The following is a 22,293-nucleotide window of genomic DNA, read 5'->3' as shown; positions in this document are numbered from 1 at the left end:
ACTCAAATTCCATAGGTGTTAACATAGGAACTTTTTTCCCCTTTGGGACAGGGTCGTTAACTCGATCTAAAAAGTTGTTTTCTCGTTTTAGTATCATACCATATCCACTAAAGATGGTTGTAAGTAAAAAATATGTTAGAAACAAAACATTTACTCGTGTCGACAAGACTTCACAACCTCAACCCTTATGAAAAGACCCTCATGGAGGCACCCGAATCAGTATCGGAAAAACCTTTGTTTCTCTCGATATTTTTCGATGAATCTGTAAGGAACGGTCAAGATTAAGAACCTTACACATATAATTGGTGAAAATACGAATTTTTTTCACTTTCGCTTCCGGGCCATTTTGCACTCAAATTCCATAGGTGTTAACATAGGAACTTTTTTCCCCTTTGGGACAGGGTCGTTAACTCGATCTGAAAAGTTATTTTCTCGTTTTAGTATCATACCATATCCACTAAAGATGGTCCTAAGTAAAAAATATGTTAGAAAAAAAACATTTACTCGTGTCGATAAGACATCACAACCTCAACCCTTATGAAAAGACCCTCATGGAGGCACCCGAATCAGTATCGGAAAAACCTTTGTTTCTCTCGATATTTTTCGATGAATCTGTAAGGAACGGTCAAGATTAAGAACCTTACACATATAATTGGTGAAAATACGAATTTTTTTCACTTTCGCTTCCGGGCCATTTTGCACTCAAATTCCATAGGTGTTAACATAGGAACTTTTTTCCCCTTTGGGACAGGGTCGTTAACTCGATCTGAAAAGTTATTTTCTCGTTTTAGTATCATACCATATCCACTAAAGATGGTCCTAAGTAAAAAATATGTTAGAAACAAAACATTTACTCGTGTCGACAAGACTTCACAACCTCAACCCTTATGAAAAGACCCTCATGGAGGCACCCGAATCAGTATCGGAAAAACCTTTGTTTCTCTCGATATTTTTCGACGAATCTGTAAGGAAGGGTCAAGATTAAGAACCTTACACATATAATTGGTGAAAATACGAATTTTTTTCACTTTCGCTTCAGGGCCATTTTGTACTGAAATTCCATAGGTGTTAACATAGGAACTTTTTTCCCCTTTGGGACAGGGTCGTTAACTCGATCTGAAAAGTAGTTTTCTCGTTTTAGTATCATACCATATCCACTAAAGATGATCCTAAGTGAAAAATATGTTAGAAAAAAAACATTTACTCGTGTCGATAAGACTTCACAACCTCAACCCTTATGAAAAGACCCTCATGGAGGCACCCGAATCAGTATCGGAAAAACCTTTGTTTCTCTCGATATTTTTCGACGAATCTGTAAGGAACGGTCAAGATTAAGAACCTTACACATATAATTGGTGAAAATACGAATTTTTTTCACTTTCGCTTCCGGGCCATTTTGCACTCAAATTCCATAGGTGTTAACATAGGAACTTTTTTCCCCTTTGGGACAGGGTCGTTAACTCGATCTAAAAAGTTGTTTTCTCATTTTAGTATCATACCATATCCACTAAAGATGGTCCTAAGTAAAAAATATGTTAGAAACCAAACATTTACTCGTGTCGATAAGACTTCACAACCTCAACCCTTATGAAAAGACCCTCATGGAGGCACCCGAATCAGTATCGGAAAAACCTTTGTTTCTCTCGATATTTTTCGACGAATCTGTAAGGAAGGGTCAAGATTAAGAACCTTACACATATAATTTGTGAAAATACGAATTTTTTTCACTTTCGCTTCCGGGCCATTTTGCACTCAAATTCCATAGGTGTTAACATAGGAACTTTTTTCCCCTTTGGGACAGGGTCGTTAACTCGATCTGAAAAGTTGTTTTCTCGTTTTAGTATCATACCATATCCACTAAAGATGGTCCTAAGTAAAAAATATGTTAGAAACAAAACATTTACTCGTGTCGATAAGACTTCACAACCACAACCCTTATGAAAAGACCCTCATGGAGGCACCCGAATCAGTATCGGAAAAACCTTTGTTTCAATCGATATTTTTCGACGAATCTGTAAGAAAGGGTCAAGATTAAGAACCTTACACATATAATTGGTGAAAATACGAATTTTTTTCACTTTCGCTTCAGGGCCATTTTGTACTCAAATTCCATAGGTGTTAACATAGGAACTTTTTTCCCCTTTGGGACAGGGTCGTTAACTCGATCTGAAAAGTTATTTTCTCGTTTTAGTATCATACCATATCCACTAAAGATGGTCCTAAGTAAAAAATATGTTAGAAAAAAAACATTTACTCGTGTCGATAAGACATCACAACCTCAACCCTTATGAAAAGACCCTCATGGAGGCACCCGAATCAGTATCGGAAAAACCTTTGTTTCTCTCGATATTTTTCGATGAATCTGTAAGGAACGGTCAAGATTAAGAACCTTACACATATAATTGGTGAAAATACGAATTTTTTTCACTTTCGCTTCCGGGCCATTTTGCACTCAAATTCCATAGGTGTTAACATAGGAACTTTTTTCCCCTTTGGGACAGGGTCGTTAACTCGATCTGAAAAGTTATTTTCTCGTTTTAGTATCATACCATATCCACTAAAGATGGTCCTAAGTAAAAAATATGTTAGAAACAAAACATTTACTCGTGTCGACAAGACTTCACAACCTCAACCCTTATGAAAAGACCCTCATGGAGGCACCCGAATCAGTATCGGAAAAACCTTTGTTTCTCTCGATATTTTTCGACGAATCTGTAAGGAAGGGTCAAGATTAAGAACCTTACACATATAATTGGTGAAAATACGAATTTTTTTCACTTTCGCTTCAGGGCCATTTTGTACTGAAATTCCATAGGTGTTAACATAGGAACTTTTTTCCCCTTTGGGACAGGGTCGTTAACTCGATCTGAAAAGTTGTTTTCTCGTTTTAGTATCATACCATATCCACTAAAGATGGTCCTAAGTAAAAAATATGTTAGAAAAAAAACATTTACTCGTGTCGATAAGACATCACAACCTCAACCCTTATGAAAAGACCCTCATGGAGGCACCCGAATCAGTATCGGAAAAACCTTTGTTTCTCTCGATATTTTTCGATGAATCTGTAAGGAACGGTCAAGATTAAGAACCTTACACATATAATTGGTGAAAATACGAATTTTTTTCACTTTCGCTTCCGGGCCATTTTGCACTCAAATTCCATAGGTGTTAACATAGGAACTTTTTTCCCCTTTGGGACAGGGTCGTTAACTCGATCTGAAAAGTTATTTTCTCGTTTTAGTATCATACCATATCCACTAAAGATGGTCCTAAGTAAAAAATATGTTAGAAACAAAACATTTACTCGTGTCGACAAGACTTCACAACCTCAACCCTTATGAAAAGACCCTCATGGAGGCACCCGAATCAGTATCGGAAAAACCTTTGTTTCTCTCGATATTTTTCGACGAATCTGTATGGAAGGGTCAAGATTAAGAACCTTACACATATAATTGGTGAAAATACGAATTTTTTTCACTTTCGCTTCAGGGCCATTTTGTACTGAAATTCCATAGGTGTTAACATAGGAACTTTTTTCCCCTTTGGGACAGGGTCGTTAACTCGATCTGAAAAGTTGTTTTCTCGTTTTAGTATCATACCATATCCACTAAAGATGGTCCTAAGTAAAAAATATGTTAGAAACAAAACATTTACTCGTGTCGATAAGACTTCACAACCACAACCCTTATGAAAAGACCCTCATGGAGGCACCCGAATCAGTATCGGAAAAACCTTTGTTTCAATCGATATTTTTCGACGAATCTGTAAGAAAGGGTCAAGATTAAGAACCTTACACATATAATTGGTGAAAATACGAATTTTTTTCACTTTCGCTTCAGGGCCATTTTGTACTCAAATTCCATAGGTGTTAACATAGGAACTTTTTTCCCCTTTGGGACAGGGTCGTTAACTCGATCTGAAAAGTTATTTTCTCGTTTTAGTATCATACCATATCCACTAAAGATGGTCCTAAGTAAAAAATATGTTAGAAAAAAAACATTTACTCGTGTCGATAAGACATCACAACCTCAACCCTTATGAAAAGACCCTCATGGAGGCACCCGAATCAGTATCGGAAAAACCTTTGTTTCTCTCGATATTTTTCGATGAATCTGTAAGGAACGGTCAAGATTAAGAACCTTACACATATAATTGGTGAAAATACGAATTTTTTTCACTTTCGCTTCCGGGCCATTTTGCACTCAAATTCCATAGGTGTTAACATAGGAACTTTTTTCCCCTTTGGGACAGGGTCGTTAACTCGATCTGAAAAGTTATTTTCTCGTTTTAGTATCATACCATATCCACTAAAGATGGTCCTAAGTAAAAAATATGTTAGAAACAAAACATTTACTCGTGTCGACAAGACTTCACAACCTCAACCCTTATGAAAAGACCCTCATGGAGGCACCCAAATCAGTATCGGAAAAACCTTTGTTTCTCTCGATATTTTTCGACGCATCTGTAAGGAAGGGTCAAGATTAAGAACCTTACACATATAATTGGTGAAAATACGAATTTTTTTCACTTTCGCTTCAGGGCCATTTTGTACTGAAATTCCATAGGTGTTAACATAGAAACTTTTTTCCCCTTTGGGACAGGGTCGTTAACTCGATCTGAAAAGTTGTTTTCTCGTTTTAGTATCATACCATATCCACTAAAGATGGTCCTAAGTAAAAAATATGTTAGAAAAAAAACATTTACTCGTGTCGATAAGACATCACAACCTCAACCCTTATGAAAAGACCCTCATGGAGGCACCCGAATCAGTATCGGAAAAACCTTTGTTTCTCTCGATATTTTTCGATGAATCTGTAAGGAACGGTCAAGATTAAGAACCTTACACATATAATTGGTGAAAATATGATTTTTTTTCACTTTCGCTTCCGGGCCATTTTGCACTCAAATTCCATAGGTGTTAACATAGGAACTTTTTTCCCCTTTGGGACAGGGTCGTTAACTCGATCTAAAAAGTTGTTTTCTCATTTTAGTATCATACCATATCCACTAAAGATGGTCCTAAGTAAAAAATATGTTAGAAACCAAACATTTACTCGTGTCGATAAGACTTCACAACCTCAACCCTTATGAAAAGACCCTCATGGAGGCACCCGAATCAGTATCGGAAAAACCTTTGTTTCTCTCGATATTTTTCGACGAATCTGTAAGGAAGGGTCAAGATTAAGAACCTTACACATATAATTTGTGAAAATACGAATTTTTTTCACTTTCGCTTCCGGGCCATTTTGCACTCAAATTCCATAGGTGTTAACATAGGAACTTTTTTCCCCTTTGGGACAGGGTCGTTAACTCGATCTGAAAAGTTGTTTTCTCGTTTTAGTATCATACCATATCCACTAAAGATGGTCCTAAGTAAAAAATATGTTAGAAACGAAACATTTACTCGTGTCGATAAGACTTTACAACCTCAACCCTTATGAAAAGACCTTCATGGAGGCACCCGAATCAGTATCGGAAAAACCTTTGTTTCTCTCGATATTTTTCGACGAATCTGTAAGGAACGGTCAAGATTAAGAACCTTACACATATAATTGGTGAAAATACGAATTTTTTTCACTTTCGCTTCAGGGCCATTTTGTACTGAAATTCCATAGGTGTTAACATAGGAACTTTTTTCCCCTTTGGGACAGGGTCGTTAACTCGATCTGAAAAGTTGTTTTCTCGTTTTAGTATCATACCATATCCACTAAAGATGGTCCTAAGTAAAAAATATGTTAGAAACAAAACATTTACTCGTGTCGACAAGACTTCACAACCTCAACCCTTATGAAAAGACCCTCATGGAGGCACCCGAATCAGTATCGGAAAAACCTTTGTTTCTCTCGATATTTTTCGACGAATCTGTAAGGAACGGTCAAGATTAAGAACCTTACACATATAATTGGTGAAAATACGAATTTTTTTCACTTTCGCTTCAGGGCCATTTTGTACTGAAATTCCATAGGTGTTAACATAGGAACTTTTTTCCCCTTTGGGACAGGGTCGTTAACTCGATCTGAAAAGTTGTTTTCTCGTTTTAGTATCATACCATATCCACTAAAGATGGTCCTAAGTAAAAAATATGTTAGAAACAAAACATTTACTCGTGTCGACAAGACTTCACAACCTCAACCCTTATGAAAAGACCCTCATGGAGGCACCCGAATCAGTATCGGAAAAACCTTTGTTTCTCTCGATATTTTTCGACGAATCTGTAAGGAACGGTCAAGATTAAGAACCTTACACATATAATTGGTGAAAATACGAATTTTTTTCACTTTCGCTTCCGGGCCATTTTGCACTCAAATTCCATAGGTGTTAACATAGGAACTTTTTTCCCCTTTGGGACAGGGTCGTTAACTCGATCTGAAAAGTTGTTTTCTCGTTTTAGTATCATACCATATCCACTAAAGATGGTCCTAAGTAAAAAATATGTTAGAAACAAAACATTTACTCGTGTCGATAAGACTTCACAACCACAACCCTTATGAAAAGACCCTCATGGAGGCACCCGAATCAGTATCGGAAAAACCTTTGTTTCAATCGATATTTTTCGACGAATCTGTAAGAAAGGGTCAAGATTAAGAACCTTACACATATAATTGGTGAAAATACGAATTTTTTTCACTTTCGCTTCAGGGCCATTTTGTACTCAAATTCCATAGGTGTTAACATAGGAACTTATTTCCCCTTTGGGACAGGGTCGTTAACTCGATCTGAAAAGTTGTTTTCTCGTTTTAGTATCATACCATATCCACTAAAGATGGTTCTAAGTAAAAAATATGTTAGAAACAAAACATTTACTCGTGTCGACAAGACTTCACAACCTCAACCCTTATGAAAAGACCCTCATGGAGGCACCCGAATCAGTATCGGAAAAACCTTTGATTCTCTCAATATTTTTCGACGAATCTGTAAGGAACGGTCAAGATTAAGAACCTTACACATATAATTGGTGAAAATACGAATTTTTTTCACTTTCGCTTCCGGGCCATTTTGCACTCAAATTCCATAGGTGTTAACATAGGAACTTTTTTCCCCTTTGGGACAGGGTCGTTAACTCGATCTGAAAAGTTGTTTTCTCGTTTTAGTATCATACCATATCCACTAAAGATGGTCCTAAGTGAAAAATATGTTAGAAAAAAAACATTTACTCGTGTCGATAAGACTTCACAACCTCAACCCTTATGAAAAGACCCTCATGGAGGCACCCGAATCAGTATCGGAAAAACCTTTGTTTCTCTCAATATTTTTCGACGAATCTGTAAGGAACGGTCAAGATTAAGAACCTTACACATATAATTGGTGAAAATACGATTTTTTTTCACTTTCGCTTCCGGGCCATTTTGCACTCAAACTCCATAGGTGTTAACATAGGAACTTTTTTCCCCTTTGGGACAGGGTCGTTAACTCGATCTAAAAAGTTGTTTTCTCGTTTTAGTATCATACCATATCCACTAAAGATGGTCCTAAGTAAAAAATATGTTAGAAACAAAACATTTACTCGTGTCGACAAGACTTCACAACCTCAACCCTTATGAAAAGACCCTCATGGAGGCACCCAAATCAGTATCGGAAAAACCTTTGTTTCTCTCGATATTTTTCGACGAATCTGTAAGGAACGGTCAAGATTAAGAACCTTACACATATAATTGGTGAAAATACGATTTTTTTTCACTTTCGCTTCCGGGCCATTTTGCACTCAAATTCCATAGGTGTTAACATAGGAACTTTTTTCCCCTTTGGGACAGGGTCGTTAACTCGATCTAAAAAGTTGTTTTCTCGTTTTAGTATCATACCATATCCACTAAAGATGGTCCTAAGTGAAAAATATGTTAGAAAAAAAACATTTACTCGTGTCGATAAGACTTCACAACCTCAACCCTTATGAAAAGACCCTCATGGAGGCACCCGAATCAGTATCGGAAAAACCTTTGTTTCTCTCGATATTTTTCGACGAATCTGTAAGGAACGGTCAAGATTAAGAACCTTACACATATAATTGGTGAAAATACGATTTTTTTTCACTTTCGCTTCCGGGCCATTTTGCACTCAAATTCCATAGGTGTTAACATAGGAACTTTTTTCCCTTTTGGGACAGGGTCGTTAACTCGATCTGAAAAGTTGTTTTCTCGTTTTAGTATCATACCATATCCACTAAAGATGGTCCTATGTAAAAAATATTTTAGAAAAAAAACATTTACTCGTGTCGATAAGACTTCACAACCTCAACCCTTATGAAAAGACCCTCATGGAGGCACCCGAATCAGTATCGGAAAAACCTTTGTTTCTCTCGATATTTTTCGACGAATCTGTAAGGAACGGTAAAGATTAAGAACCTTACACATATAATTGGTGAAAATACGATTTTTTTTCACTTTCGCTTCCGGGCCATTTTGCACTCAAATTCCATAGGTGTTAACATAGGAACTTTTTTCCCCTTTGGGACAGGGTCGTTAACTCGATCTAAAAAGTTGTTTTCTCGTTTTAGTATCATACCATATCCACTAAAGATGGTCCTAAGTAAAAAATATGTTAGAAAAAAAACATTTACTCGTGTCGATAAGACATCACAACCTCAACCCTTATGAAAAGACCCTCATGGAGGCACCCGAATCAGTATCGGAAAAACCTTTGTTTCTCTCGATATTTTTCGATGAATCTGTAAGGAACGATCAAGATTAAGAACCTTACACATATAATTGGTGAAAATACGAATTTTTTTCACTTTCGCTTCCGGGCCATTTTGCACTCAAATTCCATAGGTGTTAACATAGGAACTTTTTTCCCCTTTGGGACAGGGTCGTTAACTCGATCTGAAAAGTTATTTTCTCGTTTTAGTATCATACCATATCCACTAAAGATGGTCCTAAGTAAAAAATATGTTAGAAACAAAACATTTACTCGTGTCGACAAGACTTCACAACCTCAACCCTTATGAAAAGACCCTCATGGAGGCACCCGAATCAGTATCGGAAAAACCTTTGTTTCTCTCGATATTTTTCGACGAATCTGTAAGGAAGGGTCAAGATTAAGAACCTTACACATATAATTGGTGAAAATACGAATTTTTTTCACTTTCGCTTCAGGGCCATTTTGTACTGAAATTCCATAGGTGTTAACATAGGAACTTTTTTCCCCTTTGGGACAGGGTCATTAACTCGATCTGAAAAGTTGTTTTCTCGTTTTAGTATCATACCATATCCACTAAAGATGGTCCTAAGTAAAAAATATGTTAGAAAAAAAACATTTACTCGTGTCGATAAGACATCACAACCTCAACCCTTATGAAAAGACCCTCATGGAGGCACCCGAATCAGTATCGGAAAAACCTTTGTTTCTCTCGATATTTTTCGATGAATCTGTAAGGAACGGTCAAGATTAAGAACCTTACACATATAATTGGTGAAAATACGAATTTTTTTCACTTTCGCTTCCGGGCCATTTTGCACTCAAATTCCATAGGTGTTAACATAGGAACTTTTTTCCCCTTTGGGACAGGGTCGTTAACTCGATCTGAAAAGTTATTTTCTCGTTTTAGTATCATACCATATCCACTAAAGATGGTCCTAAGTAAAAAATATGTTAGAAACAAAACATTTACTCGTGTCGACAAGACTTCACAACCTCAACCCTTATGAAAAGACCCTCATGGAGGCACCCAAATCAGTATCGGAAAAACCTTTGTTTCTCTCGATATTTTTCGACGCATCTGTAAGGAAGGGTCAAGATTAAGAACCTTACACATATAATTGGTGAAAATACGAATTTTTTTCACTTTCGCTTCAGGGCCATTTTGTACTGAAATTCCATAGGTGTTAACATAGAAACTTTTTTCCCCTTTGGGACAGGGTCGTTAACTCGATCTGAAAAGTTGTTTTCTCGTTTTAGTATCATACCATATCCACTAAAGATGGTCCTAAGTAAAAAATATGTTAGAAAAAAAACATTTACTCGTGTCGATAAGACATCACAACCTCAACCCTTATGAAAAGACCCTCATGGAGGCACCCGAATCAGTATCGGAAAAACCTTTGTTTCTCTCGATATTTTTCGATGAATCTGTAAGGAACGGTCAAGATTAAGAACCTTACACATATAATTGGTGAAAATATGATTTTTTTTCACTTTCGCTTCCGGGCCATTTTGCACTCAAATTCCATAGGTGTTAACATAGGAACTTTTTTCCCCTTTGGGACAGGGTCGTTAACTCGATCTAAAAAGTTGTTTTCTCATTTTAGTATCATACCATATCCACTAAAGATGGTCCTAAGTAAAAAATATGTTAGAAACCAAACATTTACTCGTGTCGATAAGACTTCACAACCTCAACCCTTATGAAAAGACCCTCATGGAGGCACCCGAATCAGTATCGGAAAAACCTTTGTTTCTCTCGATATTTTTCGACGAATCTGTAAGGAAGGGTCAAGATTAAGAACCTTACACATATAATTTGTGAAAATACGAATTTTTTTCACTTTCGCTTCCGGGCCATTTTGCACTCAAATTCCATAGGTGTTAACATAGGAACTTTTTTCCCCTTTGGGACAGGGTCGTTAACTCGATCTGAAAAGTTGTTTTCTCGTTTTAGTATCATACCATATCCACTAAAGATGGTCCTAAGTAAAAAATATGTTAGAAACGAAACATTTACTCGTGTCGATAAGACTTTACAACCTCAACCCTTATGAAAAGACCTTCATGGAGGCACCCGAATCAGTATCGGAAAAACCTTTGTTTCTCTCGATATTTTTCGACGAATCTGTAAGGAACGGTCAAGATTAAGAACCTTACACATATAATTGGTGAAAATACGAATTTTTTTCACTTTCGCTTCAGGGCCATTTTGTACTGAAATTCCATAGGTGTTAACATAGGAACTTTTTTCCCCTTTGGGACAGGGTCGTTAACTCGATCTGAAAAGTTGTTTTCTCGTTTTAGTATCATACCATATCCACTAAAGATGGTCCTAAGTAAAAAATATGTTAGAAACAAAACATTTACTCGTGTCGACAAGACTTCACAACCTCAACCCTTATGAAAAGACCCTCATGGAGGCACCCGAATCAGTATCGGAAAAACCTTTGTTTCTCTCGATATTTTTCGACGAATCTGTAAGGAACGGTCAAGATTAAGAACCTTACACATATAATTGGTGAAAATACGAATTTTTTTCACTTTCGCTTCAGGGCCATTTTGTACTGAAATTCCATAGGTGTTAACATAGGAACTTTTTTCCCCTTTGGGACAGGGTCGTTAACTCGATCTGAAAAGTTGTTTTCTCGTTTTAGTATCATACCATATCCACTAAAGATGGTCCTAAGTAAAAAATATGTTAGAAACAAAACATTTACTCGTGTCGACAAGACTTCACAACCTCAACCCTTATGAAAAGACCCTCATGGAGGCACCCGAATCAGTATCGGAAAAACCTTTGTTTCTCTCGATATTTTTCGACGAATCTGTAAGGAACGGTCAAGATTAAGAACCTTACACATATAATTGGTGAAAATACGAATTTTTTTCACTTTCGCTTCCGGGCCATTTTGCACTCAAATTCCATAGGTGTTAACATAGGAACTTTTTTCCCCTTTGGGACAGGGTCGTTAACTCGATCTGAAAAGTTGTTTTCTCGTTTTAGTATCATACCATATCCACTAAAGATGGTCCTAAGTAAAAAATATGTTAGAAACAAAACATTTACTCGTGTCGATAAGACTTCACAACCACAACCCTTATGAAAAGACCCTCATGGAGGCACCCGAATCAGTATCGGAAAAACCTTTGTTTCAATCGATATTTTTCGACGAATCTGTAAGAAAGGGTCAAGATTAAGAACCTTACACATATAATTGGTGAAAATACGAATTTTTTTCACTTTCGCTTCAGGGCCATTTTGTACTCAAATTCCATAGGTGTTAACATAGGAACTTATTTCCCCTTTGGGACAGGGTCGTTAACTCGATCTGAAAAGTTGTTTTCTCGTTTTAGTATCATACCATATCCACTAAAGATGGTTCTAAGTAAAAAATATGTTAGAAACAAAACATTTACTCATGTCGACAAGACTTCACAACCTCAACCCTTATGAAAAGACCCTCATGGAGGCACCCGAATCAGTATCGGAAAAACCTTTGATTCTCTCAATATTTTTCGACGAATCTGTAAGGAACGGTCAAGATTAAGAACCTTACACATATAATTGGTGAAAATACGAATTTTTTTCACTTTCGCTTCCGGGCCATTTTGCACTCAAATTCCATAGGTGTTAACATAGGAACTTTTTTCCCCTTTGGGACAGGGTCGTTAACTCGATCTGAAAAGTTGTTTTCTCGTTTTAGTATCATACCATATCCACTAAAGATGGTCCTAAGTGAAAAATATGTTAGAAAAAAAACATTTACTCGTGTCGATAAGACTTCACAACCTCAACCCTTATGAAAAGACCCTCATGGAGGCACCCGAATCAGTATCGGAAAAACCTTTGTTTCTCTCAATATTTTTCGACGAATCTGTAAGGAACGGTCAAGATTAAGAACCTTACACATATAATTGGTGAAAATACGAATTTTTTTCACTTTCGCTTCCGGGCCATTTTGCACTCAAATTCCATAGGTGTTAACATAGGAACTTTTTTCCCCTTTGGGACAGGGTCGTTAACTCGATCTGAAAAGTTGTTTTCTCGTTTTAGTATCATACCATATCCACTAAAGATGGTCCTAAGTAAAAAATATGTTAGAAACAAAACATTTACTCGTGTCGACAAGACTTCACAACCTCAACCCTTATGAAAAGACCCTCATGGAGGCACCCGAATCAGTATCGGAAAAACCTTTGTTTCTCTCGATATTTTTCGACGAATCTGTAAGGAACGGTCAAGATTAAGAACCTTACACATATAATTGGTGAAAATACGAATTTTTTTCACTTTCGCTTCCGGGCCATTTTGCACTCAAATTCCATAGGTGTTAACATAGGAACTTTTTTCCCCTTTGGGACAGGGTCGTTAACTCGATCTGAAAAGTTGTTTTCTCGTTTTAGTATCATACCATATCCACTAAAGATGGTCCTAAGTAAAAAATATGTTAGAAACAAAACATTTACTCGTGTCGATAAGACTTCACAACCACAACCCTTATGAAAAGACCCTCATGGAGGCACCCGAATCAGTATCGGAAAAACCTTTGTTTCAATCGATATTTTTCGACGAATCTGTAAGAAAGGGTCAAGATTAAGAACCTTACACATATAATTGGTGAAAATACGAATTTTTTTCACTTTCGCTTCAGGGCCATTTTGTACTCAAATTCCATAGGTGTTAACATAGGAACTTATTTCCCCTTTGGGACAGGGTCGTTAACTCGATCTGAAAAGTTGTTTTCTCGTTTTAGTATCATACCATATCCACTAAAGATGGTTCTAAGTAAAAAATATGTTAGAAACAAAACATTTACTCATGTCGACAAGACTTCACAACCTCAACCCTTATGAAAAGACCCTCATGGAGGCACCCGAATCAGTATCGGAAAAACCTTTGATTCTCTCAATATTTTTCGACGAATCTGTAAGGAACGGTCAAGATTAAGAACCTTACACATATAATTGGTGAAAATACGAATTTTTTTCACTTTCGCTTCCGGGCCATTTTGCACTCAAATTCCATAGGTGTTAACATAGGAACTTTTTTCCCCTTTGGGACAGGGTCGTTAACTCGATCTGAAAAGTTGTTTTCTCATTTTAGTATCATACCATATCCACTAAAGATGGTCCTAAGTGAAAAATATGTTAGAAAAAAAACATTTACTCGTGTCGATAAGACTTCACAACCTCAACCCTTATGAAAAGACCCTCATGGAGGCACCCGAATCAGTATCGGAAAAACCTTTGTTTCTCTCAATATTTTTCGACGAATCTGTAAGGAACGGTCAAGATTAAGAACCTTACACATATAATTGGTGAAAATACGATTTTTTTTCACTTTCGCTTCCGGGCCATTTTGCACTCAAACTCCATAGGTGTTAACATAGGAACTTTTTTCCCCTTTGGGACAGGGTCGTTAACTCGATCTAAAAAGTTGTTTTCTCGTTTTAGTATCATACCATATCCACTAAAGATGGTCCTAAGTAAAAAATATGTTAGAAACAAAACATTTACTCGTGTCGACAAGACTTCACAACCTCAACCCTTATGAAAAGACCCTCATGGAGGCACCCAAATCAGTATCGGAAAAACCTTTGTTTCTCTCGATATTTTTCGACGAATCTGTAAGGAACGGTCAAGATTAAGAACCTTACACATATAATTGGTGAAAATACGATTTTTTTTCACTTTCGCTTCCGGGCCATTTTGCACTCAAATTCCATAGGTGTTAACATAGGAACTTTTTTCCCCTTTGGGACAGGGTCGTTAACTCGATCTAAAAAGTTGTTTTCTCGTTTTAGTATCATACCATATCCACTAAAGATGGTCCTAAGTGAAAAATATGTTAGAAAAAAAACATTTACTCGTGTCGATAAGACTTCACAACCTCAACCCTTATGAAAAGACCCTCATGGAGGCACCCGAATCAGTATCGGAAAAACCTTTGTTTCTCTCGATATTTTTCGACGAATCTGTAAGGAACGGTCAAGATTAAGAACCTTACACATATAATTGGTGAAAATACGATTTTTTTTCACTTTCGCTTCCGGGCCATTTTGCACTCAAATTCCATAGGTGTTAACATAGGAACTTTTTTCCCTTTTGGGACAGGGTCGTTAACTCGATCTGAAAAGTTGTTTTCTCGTTTTAGTATCATACCATATCCACTAAAGATGGTCCTATGTAAAAAATATTTTAGAAAAAAAACATTTACTCGTGTCGATAAGACTTCACAACCTCAACCCTTATGAAAAGACCCTCATGGAGGCACCCGAATCAGTATCGGAAAAACCTTTGTTTCTCTCGATATTTTTCGACGAATCTGTAAGGAACGGTAAAGATTAAGAACCTTACACATATAATTGGTGAAAATACGATTTTTTTTCACTTTCGCTTCCGGGCCATTTTGCACTCAAATTCCATAGGTGTTAACATAGGAACTTTTTTCCCCTTTGGGACAGGGTCGTTAACTCGATCTAAAAAGTTGTTTTCTCGTTTTAGTATCATACCATATCCACTAAAGATGGTCCTAAGTAAAAAATATGTTAGAAAAAAAACATTTACTCGTGTCGATAAGACATCACAACCTCAACCCTTATGAAAAGACCCTCATGGAGGCACCCGAATCAGTATCGGAAAAACCTTTGTTTCTCTCGATATTTTTCGATGAATCTGTAAGGAACGGTCAAGATTAAGAACCTTACACATATAATTGGTGAAAATACGAATTTTTTTCACTTTCGCTTCCGGGCCATTTTGCACTCAAATTCCATAGGTGTTAACATAGGAACTTTTTTCCCCTTTGGGACAGGGTCGTTAACTCGATCTGAAAAGTTATTTTCTCGTTTTAGTATCATACCATATCCACTAAAGATGGTCCTAAGTAAAAAATATGTTAGAAACAAAACATTTACTCGTGTCGACAAGACTTCACAACCTCAACCCTTATGAAAAGACCCTCATGGAGGCACCCGAATCAGTATCGGAAAAACCTTTGTTTCTCTCGATATTTTTCGACGAATCTGTAAGGAAGGGTCAAGATTAAGAACCTTACACATATAATTGGTGAAAATACGAATTTTTTTCACTTTCGCTTCAGGGCCATTTTGTACTGAAATTCCATAGGTGTTAACATAGGAACTTTTTTCCCCTTTGGGACAGGGTCGTTAACTCGATCTGAAAAGTTGTTTTCTCGTTTTAGTATCATACCATATCCACTAAAGATGGTCCTAAGTAAAAAATATGTTAGAAAAAAAACATTTACTCGTGTCGATAAGACATCACAACCTCAACCCTTATGAAAAGACCCTCATGGAGGCACCCGAATCAGTATCGGAAAAACCTTTGTTTCTCTCGATATTTTTCGATGAATCTGTAAGGAACGGTCAAGATTAAGAACCTTACACATATAATTGGTGAAAATACGAATTTTTTTCACTTTCGCTTCCGGGCCATTTTGCACTCAAATTCCATAGGTGTTAACATAGGAACTTTTTTCCCCTTTGGGACAGGGTCGTTAACTCGATCTGAAAAGTTATTTTCTCGTTTTAGTATCATACCATATCCACTAAAGATGGTCCTAAGTAAAAAATATGTTAGAAACAAAACATTTACTCGTGTCGACAAGACTTCACAACCTCAACCCTTATGAAAAGACCCTCATGGAGGCACCCAAATCAGTATCGGAAAAACCTTTGTTTCTCTCGATATTTTTCGACGCATCTGTAAGGAAGGGTCAAGATTAAGAACCTTACACATATAATTGGTGAAAATACGAATTTTTTTCACTTTCGCTTCAGGGCCATTTTGTACTGAAATTCCATAGGTGTTAACATAGGAACTTTTTTCCCCTTTGGGACAGGGTCGTTAACTCGATCTGAAAAGTTATTTTCTCGTTTTAGTATCATACCATATCCACTAAAGATGGTCCTAAGTAAAAAATATGTTAGAAACAAAACATTTACTCGTGTCGACAAGACTTCACAACCTCAACCCTTATGAAAAGACCCTCATGGAGGCACCCGAATCAGTATCGGAAAAACCTTTGTTTCTCTCGATATTTTTCGACGAATCTGTAAGGAAGGGTCAAGATTAAGAACCTTACACATATAATTGGTGAAAATACGAATTTTTTTCACTTTCGCTTCAGGGCCATTTTGTACTGAAATTCCATAGGTGTTAACATAGGAACTTTTTTCCCCTTTGGGACAGGGTCGTTAACTCGATCTGAAAAGTTGTTTTCTCGTTTTAGTATCATACCATATCCACTAAAGATGGTCCTAAGTAAAAAATATGTTAGAAAAAAAACATTTACTCGTGTCGATAAGACATCACAACCTCAACCCTTATGAAAAGACCCTCATGGAGGCACCCGAATCAGTATCGGAAAAACCTTTGTTTCTCTCGATATTTTTCGATGAATCTGTAAGGAACGGTCAAGATTAAGAACCTTACACATATAATTGGTGAAAATACGAATTTTTTTCACTTTCGCTTCCGGGCCATTTTGCACTCAAATTCCATAGGTGTTAACATAGGAACTTTTTTCCCCTTTGGGACAGGGTCGTTAACTCGATCTGAAAAGTTATTTTCTCGTTTTAGTATCATACCATATCCACTAAAGATGGTCCTAAGTAAAAAATATGTTAGAAACAAAACATTTACTCGTGTCGACAAGACTTCACAACCTCAACCCTTATGAAAAGACCCTCATGGAGGCACCCAAATCAGTATCGGAAAAACCTTTGTTTCTCTCGATATTTTTCGACGCATCTGTAAGGAAGGGTCAAGATTAAGAACCTTACACATATAATTGGTGAAAATACGAATTTTTTTCACTTTCGCTTCAGGGCCATTTTGTACTGAAATTCCATAGGTGTTAACATAGAAACTTTTTTCCCCTTTGGGACAGGGTCGTTAACTCGATCTGAAAAGTTGTTTTCTCGTTTTAGTATCATACCATATCCACTAAAGATGGTCCTAAGTAAAAAATATGTTAGAAAAAAAACATTTACTCGTGTCGATAAGACATCACAACCTCAACCCTTATGAAAAGACCCTCATGGAGGCACCCGAATCAGTATCGGAAAAACCTTTGTTTCTCTCGATATTTTTCGATGAATCTGTAAGGAACGGTCAAGATTAAGAACCTTACACATATAATTGGTGAAAATACGATTTTTTTTCACTTTCGCTTCCGGGCCATTTTGCACTCAAATTCCATAGGTGTTAACATAGGAACTTTTTTCCCCTTTGGGACAGGGTCGTTAACTCGATCTAAAAAGTTGTTTTCTCATTTTAGTATCATACCATATCCACTAAAGATGGTCCTAAGTAAAAAATATGTTAGAAACCAAACATTTACTCGTGTCGATAAGACTTCACAACCTCAACCCTTATGAAAAGACCCTCATGGAGGCACCCGAATCAGTATCGGAAAAACCTTTGTTTCTCTCGATATTTTTCGATGAATCTGTAAGGAAGGGTCAAGATTAAGAACCTTACACATATAATTTGTGAAAATACGAATTTTTTTCACTTTCGCTTCCGGGCCATTTTGCACTCAAATTCCATAGGTGTTAACATAGGAACTTTTTTCCCCTTTGGGACAGGGTCGTTAACTCGATCTGAAAAGTTATTTTCTCGTTTTAGTATCATACCATATCCACTAAAGATGGTCCTAAGTAAAAAATATGTTAGAAACAAAACATTTACTCGTGTCGACAAGACTTCACAACCTCAACCCTTATGAAAAGACCCTCATGGAGGCACCCAAATCAGTATCGGAAAAACCTTTGTTTCTCTCGATATTTTTCGACGCATCTGTAAGGAAGGGTCAAGATTAAGAACCTTACACATATAATTGGTGAAAATACGAATTTTTTTCACTTTCGCTTCAGGGCCATTTTGTACTGAAATTCCATAGGTGTTAACATAGAAACTTTTTTCCCCTTTGGGACAGGGTCGTTAACTCGATCTGAAAAGTTGTTTTCTCGTTTTAGTATCATACCATATCCACTAAAGATGGTCCTAAGTAAAAAATATGTTAGAAAAAAAACATTTACTCGTGTCGATAAGACATCACAACCTCAACCCTTATGAAAAGACCCTCATGGAGGCACCCGAATCAGTATCGGAAAAACCTTTGTTTCTCTCGATATTTTTCGATGAATCTGTAAGGAACGGTCAAGATTAAGAACCTTACACATATAATTGGTGAAAATACGATTTTTTTTCACTTTCGCTTCCGGGCCATTTTGCACTCAAATTCCATAGGTGTTAACATAGGAACTTTTTTCCCCTTTGGGACAGGGTCGTTAACTCGATCTAAAAAGTTGTTTTCTCGTTTTAGTATCATACCATATCCACTAAAGATGGTCCTAAGTAAAAAATATGTTAGAAAAAAAACATTTACTCGTGTCGATAAGACATCACAACCTCAACCCTTATGAAAAGACCCTCATGGAGGCACCCGAATCAGTATCGGAAAAACCTTTGTTTCTCTCGATATTTTTCGATGAATCTGTAAGGAACGGTCAAGATTAAGAACCTTACACATATAATTGGTGAAAATACGAATTTTTTTCACTTTCGCTTCCGGGCCATTTTGCACTCAAATTCCATAGGTGTTAACATAGGAACTTTTTTCCCCTTTGGGACAGGGTCGTTAACTCGATCTGAAAAGTTATTTTCTCGTTTTAGTATCATACCATATCCACTAAAGATGGTCCTAAGTAAAAAATATGTTAGAAACAAAACATTTACTCGTGTCGACAAGACTTCACAACCTCAACCCTTATGAAAAGACCCTCATGGAGGCACCCGAATCAGTATCGGAAAAACCTTTGTTTCTCTCGATATTTTTCGACGAATCTGTAAGGAAGGGTCAAGATTAAGAACCTTACACATATAATTGGTGAAAATACGAATTTTTTTCACTTTCGCTTCAGGGCCATTTTGTACTGAAATTCCATAGGTGTTAACATAGGAACTTTTTTCCCCTTTGGGACAGGGTCGTTAACTCGATCTGAAAAGTTGTTTTCTCGTTTTAGTATCATACCATATCCACTAAAGATGGTCCTAAGTAAAAAATATGTTAGAAAAAAAACATTTACTCGTGTCGATAAGACATCACAACCTCAACCCTTATGAAAAGACCCTCATGGAGGCACCCGAATCAGTATCGGAAAAACCTTTGTTTCTCTCGATATTTTTCGATGAATCTGTAAGGAACGGTCAAGATTAAGAACCTTACACATATAATTGGTGAAAATACGAATTTTTTTCACTTTCGCTTCCGGGCCATTTTGCACTCAAATTCCATAGGTGTTAACATAGGAACTTTTTTCCCCTTTGGGACAGGGTCGTTAACTCGATCTGAAAAGTTATTTTCTCGTTTTAGTATCATACCATATCCACTAAAGATGGTCCTAAGTAAAAAATATGTTAGAAACAAAACATTTACTCGTGTCGACAAGACTTCACAACCTCAACCCTTATGAAAAGACCCTCATGGAGGCACCCAAATCAGTATCGGAAAAACCTTTGTTTCTCTCGATATTTTTCGACGCATCTGTAAGGAAGGGTCAAGATTAAGAACCTTACACATATAATTGGTGAAAATACGAATTTTTTTCACTTTCGCTTCAGGGCCATTTTGTACTGAAATTCCATAGGTGTTAACATAGAAACTTTTTTCCCCTTTGGGACAGGGTCGTTAACTCGATCTGAAAAGTTGTTTTCTCGTTTTAGTATCATACCATATCCACTAAAGATGGTCCTAAGTAAAAAATATGTTAGAAAAAAAACATTTACTCGTGTCGATAAGACATCACAACCTCAACCCTTATGAAAAGACCCTCATGGAGGCACCCGAATCAGTATCGGAAAAACCTTTGTTTCTCTCGATATTTTTCGATGAATCTGTAAGGAACGGTCAAGATTAAGAACCTTACACATATAATTGGTGAAAATACGATTTTTTTTCACTTTCGCTTCCGGGCCATTTTGCACTCAAATTCCATAGGTGTTAACATAGGAACTTTTTTCCCCTTTGGGACAGGGTCGTTAACTCGATCTAAAAAGTTGTTTTCTCATTTTAGTATCATACCATATCCACTAAAGATGGTCCTAAGTAAAAAATATGTTAGAAACCAAACATTTACTCGTGTCGATAAGACTTCACAACCTCAACCCTTATGAAAAGACCCTCATGGAGGCACCCGAATCAGTATCGGAAAAACCTTTGTTTCTCTCGATATTTTTCGACGAATCTGTAAGGAAGGGTCAAGATTAAGAACCTTACACATATAATTTGTGAAAATACGAATTTTTTTCACTTTCGCTTCCGGGCCATTTTGCACTCAAATTCCATAGGTGTTAACATAGGAACTTTTTTCCCCTTTGGGACAGGGTCGTTAACTCGATCTAAAAAGTTGTTTTCTCGTTTTAGTATCATACCATATCCACTAAAGATGGTCCTAAGTAAAAAATATGTTAGAAAAAAAACATTTACTCGTGTCGATAAGACATCACAACCTCAACCCTTATGAAAAGACCCTCATGGAGGCACCCGAATCAGTATCGGAAAAACCTTTGTTTCTCTCGATATTTTTCGATGAATCTGTAAGGAACGGTCAAGATTAAGAACCTTACACATATAATTGGTGAAAATACGAATTTTTTTCACTTTCGCTTCCGGGCCATTTTGCACTCAAATTCCATAGGTGTTAACATAGGAACTTTTTTCCCCTTTGGGACAGGGTCGTTAACTCGATCTGAAAAGTTATTTTCTCGTTTTAGTATCATACCATATCCACTAAAGATGGTCCTAAGTAAAAAATATGTTAGAAACAAAACATTTACTCGTGTCGACAAGACTTCACAACCTCAACCCTTATGAAAAGACCCTCATGGAGGCACCCGAATCAGTATCGGAAAAACCTTTGTTTCTCTCGATATTTTTCGACGAATCTGTAAGGAAGGGTCAAGATTAAGAACCTTACACATATAATTGGTGAAAATACGAATTTTTTTCACTTTCGCTTCAGGGCCATTTTGTACTGAAATTCCATAGGTGTTAACATAGGAACTTTTTTCCCCTTTGGGACAGGGTCGTTAACTCGATCTGAAAAGTTGTTTTCTCGTTTTAGTATCATACCATATCCACTAAAGATGGTCCTAAGTAAAAAATATGTTAGAAAAAAAACATTTACTCGTGTCGATAAGACATCACAACCTCAACCCTTATGAAAAGACCCTCATGGAGGCACCCGAATCAGTATCGGAAAAACCTTTGTTTCTCTCGATATTTTTCGATGAATCTGTAAGGAACGGTCAAGATTAAGAACCTTACACATATAATTGGTGAAAATACGAATTTTTTTCACTTTCGCTTCCGGGCCATTTTGCACTCAAATTCCATAGGTGTTAACATAGGAACTTTTTTCCCCTTTGGGACAGGGTCGTTAACTCGATCTGAAAAGTTATTTTCTCGTTTTAGTATCATACCATATCCACTAAAGATGGTCCTAAGTAAAAAATATGTTAGAAACAAAACATTTACTCGTGTCGACAAGACTTCACAACCTCAACCCTTATGAAAAGACCCTCATGGAGGCACCCAAATCAGTATCGGAAAAACCTTTGTTTCTC

The sequence above is a fragment of the Cucurbita pepo genome, chromosome 20 (assembly GCF_057944985.1).
Source record: "Cucurbita pepo subsp. pepo isolate OVF chromosome 20, ASM5794498v1, whole genome shotgun sequence".
NCBI classification, from domain to species: Eukaryota; Viridiplantae; Streptophyta; class Magnoliopsida; order Cucurbitales; family Cucurbitaceae; genus Cucurbita; species Cucurbita pepo.
Note: the sequence above shows the minus strand (reverse complement) of the source record.